The sequence below is a fragment of the Carcharhinus amblyrhynchos genome, chromosome 14, assembly GCF_965287045.1.
Source record: "Carcharhinus amblyrhynchos chromosome 14, sCarAmb.v2.hapA, whole genome shotgun sequence".
Lineage (NCBI taxonomy): Eukaryota > Metazoa > Chordata > Chondrichthyes > Carcharhiniformes > Carcharhinidae > Carcharhinus > Carcharhinus amblyrhynchos.
This window is the reverse complement of record NC_137337.1, coordinates 22,733,231-22,738,441: the sequence shown is the minus strand read 5'-3', so window position 1 is coordinate 22,738,441 and position 5,211 is coordinate 22,733,231. Positions and strand designations below refer to the sequence as shown.

The window sequence follows — 5,211 nt, the reverse complement described above, 5'->3', positions numbered from 1 at the left end:
TTTTCAACCAGCAAGACACCAGAACTTCTGTAAAACACATCATGGTGCTGCCACAAACTTTGCAGAAGCAATCTCACCTATAAATTGAATAATTAACCCTTTAAATAACGGTTGTGGGGAGCCGGTGTCACTCTGCTTCAAAGATAGCTGACCAGGAGTCTCCCCCGCTCTTCCCACCTGTCATTGGCACTTTGGAAGGATTTTACAGGTTGATATTTGTAAACGTTTGGCTGCATTATGCATAATGCACCATCCTTGGCCATTGAGTTCTTGTGGGGAGGTACTGGCATAGTGGTATTATCACTGGACTAGCAATTCAGGGACCCAGGGTAATGCTCTGGGAATCAGGGTTCAAATCCCACCATGGCAGATGGGGAAATTTGAATTTAATAAAACAATCTGGAACGAAAAGTCGAATGATGACCATGAAACCATTGTCGATTGTCATAAAAACCCATTTTAATCTGCCATCCTTACCAGGTCTGGCTTACATGTACTCCAGATTCGCAACAATGAGGTTGACTCTTAAATGCCCTCAGGGATGAGCAACAAATGCTGACCCAACCAGCGACACCCACTTTCCATGAAATCCTACTGTGCAGAAGGAAGCCATTCAGCCCACTGAGTCTGCACCAATCACAATCCCATCCAGGCCCTATCTTGTAACCCCACACATTTGCCTTGTTAGTTCCCCTGACACTAGAGGCAATTTGGCCTGGCCAATCAACTCAACCCACACATCTTTGGAGTGTGGGAGGAAACCGGAGCACCTGGAGGAAACCCACGCAGACATGGGGAGAACGTGCAAACTTCACACAGACAGTGACCACAAGCTGGGATTTGAACCTGGGTCCCTGGTGCTGTGAGGCAGCAATGCTAACCACTGTGCCACCATGCTACCCCTTGTACATCGTGGCACCCACTTGAACCTGAAGTTCACCATTCACCATCACCTTCTCAAAGGAGAATAGGATTGAGCAACAAACGCTGGCCCATCCCTTGAAAGGACATTAAAAACATCTTAACAAACTCGGGCGTGAATTCATCTAAGTTCAGAGGAAGGATGATTAACATTTGGCATTCTTCGAACCTCATGGTCCAAATTACAGAATGTGTAGCCTAAGAGGCTGTTCGACGTCAAGATCGTGGAATCATACAGTACAGAAGGAGACCATTCAGCTGATCGAGTCTGCACCAACCACAATCCCATCCAAGCCCTATCCCATAACCCCATGCATTTACCTTAGCTAGTCCCCTTGACACTAAGAGGCAATTTAGCATGGTTAATTAACCTAACCCGCACATCTTTGGACTGTGAGAGGAATCTGGAGCATCAGGAGGAAGCACATGCAGACACAGGGAGAACATGCACACTTCACATAGACAGTGATCCAAGACAGGAATCGAACCCAGATCCCTGACGCTATGAGGCAATAGTGTTAGCCATTGTGTCACCATGCCGCCCAACGATCCACCCACTGTCAAAGCTTCCAGTGCATGGATATTAATGCACATCCTGGCAGGCAATGTCATAGGGACTGTAATGGAAACATCCAGAAGCACCATGTTTGCCAGTTTAATGACCTTCCCTTTCCATAGTGGCAATACAGAGATGAATTTTGCAACCCACTTTTTGAATGCATTCTTTTTAGGAAAAGCGCAGGGTTGTCATGGAACCAAATTGGAACACTGGGGCCTGAAATGAAGTCACTTTCAGACTGGGTGGCTGTGATGATGTGTCAGTCCCTCTTATGCTGTCACTTTCTCCAAAGCTCGAGCTTGTAAGCTGGATGAACATACATTGATTTATATTTCCATTGAAAGAAAATAAACATTTTCGCGAGTGTGAAAAGTACAATTGCTTTGCAATTCCAAGAAATAACTGTTAGTGGTAATAGCTTGCGTCTTCTGAACAGCACTGTGGATGGGTATACCCACACCCCATGGACTGCAGGAGTTCATGAACACCATTCACCACCACCTTCTCAAAGGAGAATAGGATTGAGCAACAAACGCTGGTCCATCCCTTGAAAGGACATTAAAAACATCCTTAACAAACTTGGGCGTGAATTCATGGTAAATTCGAGCGTTGGGCCTTTAACACAATCTGCACCCGAATCCGAGCAGATCGCAGCTTTACCGACACCTGATTCAGGCACAGATCCAGTCCATGCCTGAATCGGGCAACCCGACAATTTAAATGTATTAGCATGTATTTAAATCAATTTAATGAACCATGCACCTTACTCTACCGCTAAATCCCACTTTACCTCCTTCAGGTCCATTCTGGATCCGCACTGTAAGCGACTTGCTAAATAAAAATCCAAAGCCGATTCCTATTCTGCAAGGGCACCTCCGATGACCATCGTCCTCAATCATCCTTTGCAAACCTCCCGGCTAACCACTCTGGCAGACCCCTCCCCCCCCCGCTGCGATCAAACCCCCCTGGGAGGCAGGCCCCCCCTGTTGGTCCACCCCTCGGATCAGCCCCCGGGAGGCGGGCCCCTCCCCCCAGCACACCCCACCCCAGTGATCGGACCCCCCCTGGGAGGCTGGTCCCCTCAGCAGAGCCAACCCCCAACCTACCTCGATCGCTGGTCTCCCTCCATTATCCTTCCGACCTGCAGTCTTTTGAGAGTTTGCAGCACCTTCTTGGCCTTCCGCTGGTGTCTGCCAGAGAGGGGGGGGGACGGGGCAGGCTCAGATGGATCTCTGGTTGGGGGGGAGGATTGGGGGGAGGATGGACTTGGGAGAATCTTGTAAACTGAAAATAATGTAGCATCTTCTTTGTGCTGCCTAATTATCTATGGGAAGGGTAATTAAACTACAGTGTCCTAGTGAGCAATCAGTGATCTGTACAATACCTTTGTAGATCTGTAACTGGATTGTTGATGTCCCTGTAGCCATGAGCCAGGTGCTCAAACGTTCAGAGTTATGTGGTGAACTTGGAAGAATTGTCCCCGTGGTGGAACTTGGTTGGAAATAAGATTCAAGGAGATTACTAAATCTGGGAAATCAACCATAGTGAAAAGAAGTTTGTACTGGCAACTCTTCTCTCACATTCCATGGCAGATGTGCCCCTACTTTTGAATGTGATTTGTGTGGGCAACATTGGGCACAGCTAATCTGCCTCTGGAACAGCCTTGGATCCTTTCTTTCATCTTGTTTTCATCTAAACATTGCACAGAATTAGAGGAATTCCTTTCGGAAGATAATATCAAAGTTATAATCACAGGAATTAAAAACCTGACCGTCAAAAAGTTTGGGAAAATATTTTAAAATATATATTCCCCCCTCCATACGAGTCAGTAATTGCTCACTAAGACACTGTAATTTAGTTAACTTTCCCATAGATAATTAGGCAGCACAAAGAAGATGCTCACTTCAGAGCTCCGTTCACTCCAGCAGTATTAAGCCCCACCCACAGCGCGGATCGGATCGGAGCTGGCAAGAAGCATATGGGCGCGCTGCACAGAGGATTCTGGGCTTGGATCCGTATTATGTCCCAATCCGGCCCTTAGGCTCCGATTGGTAAAATCGGGCCCATAGAATCTCTACAATGCAGAAGGAGGGCATTTGGCCTATCGAGACTGCACTGACCACAATACCACCCAGGCCCTATTCCCATAACTCCATGTATTTACCCTGCTAATCCCTCTGAAATTAAGGGGCAATTTAGCATGGCCAATTAACCTAACCCGCACATCTTTGGATTATGGGAGGAAACCGGAGTACTCAGAGGAAACCCACGCAGGCATGGGGAGAATGTGCAAACTGCGCACAGACAGTGACCCGAGGCTGGATTTGAACCCGGGTCCCTGGAGCTGTGAGGCAGCAGTGCTCACCGCGATGCCACCGTGCTGCCCCAAAAAATATGGAATGCTTCACGAATTTGCATGTCATTCTTGTGTAGGGACCACGTTAATCTTCTCTGTATCATTCCAATTCTTGTATACCTGCTGCCGGAGCGAGCACTCAAATGGCTTATTTCTCCTCGATTTTAGTCGAGTGTTTTAGGCCATTTAAACCATTGATTTTTAAATTCCTGAACCATTCCTCTTAAAATAGCAGGCAAAGGAACGTCACTCGAGCGTGTTTAAGAATAGATCTGCTAGGATTGCCAAGAGTGATTTCAAACTTCGTAGAAAATGTTTGAAGGATACGACAAATTGATCTCCATAGAAAAGAGACGGAAACAGATTAAGGTTCGGGTGTGACTACTCATCAGGACTCTACATTTCAGTCTCAGTGATATTGGCTCAGCCTTTTCCTTCCTGAAGCTACTTAGAAATAAAAGATGCTTATTTCAAATAATTAAATCAGCAAGCTGTCAATTCCTGTAATCCTCTCTCTGCATCCTGACTACCGCCGGGGTCAGGAACAGAAACATATTTCGACATTGCTTTGTGCACTGTTGCATGGGATTATCGTGGCTGCTTGCTTTTAATATTTCAGATCACAAATTATCAAGTATCAGGCATCAGGTTTACACAATCCAGCAAATTGCATCAAAGTACATAAGAGTTGCTTTTATTTTCATAATTATAGTATTGTGCTTTAATTTTGGCTCCTAAGGGAGAATTCCAGTCAACCTTGATATCTTCTGGAGATGGTTCCAGGTTCCCTCAGAAAATATATCTTATGTGTCGAACATTTGCACTTCCTGAAAGTAACTTGCAAACCCAACACTGCTGTAGACTGCTCTCTGCTCTAATAAAAGCTTTTTCCCAGGGTGGAAGAGTCAATTACTAGGGGACATAGGCTGGAGGTGCGAGGGGCAAGATTTAAAGGGGATGTACAAGGCAAGTTTTTTTACACAGAGGATGATTGGTGCCTGGAATTTGCTGCCGGGGAAGTAATGGAAGCAGATACATTAGTGACTTTTAAGGGGCATTTTGACAAATGTATGAATAGGATAGGAATATAGGGATATGGTCTCCGGAAGAGTAGGGGGTTTTAGTTCAGTTGGGCAGCACAGTGGATGGAGGGCCAAAAGGCCTGTTCCTGTTTCTTTGTTCTTTGTTCTTTGTTCTAAAATGCTGGATGCCCTATGGCTTAAGCTATGGCAAGCGCAGTCCCGTAGCAGTTTCAGACTGTGTTCATGTGCGAGGCAGGTTATGTATCATAATGTCTGTATTCATGTCTGCCAGGTTTTTTTTAGAAGTGGGGTGGAGTCAGCTGCCATTTAGTTCTTGCCAATTTTCTAGGTTG

General features: G+C 46.0%; 1 non-coding gene across 1 annotated transcript; it reads right to left on the bottom strand.

Moving 5' to 3' along the window:
* Positions 1 to 3,868: 3,868 nt before the first annotated feature.
* LOC145352856 (U6 spliceosomal RNA) lies at positions 3,869 to 3,975 on the bottom strand. Its single transcript, XR_013888616.1, has one exon. It is a non-coding gene; the product is annotated as a U6 spliceosomal RNA (small nuclear RNA).
* Positions 3,976 to 5,211: the final 1,236 nt, after the last annotated feature.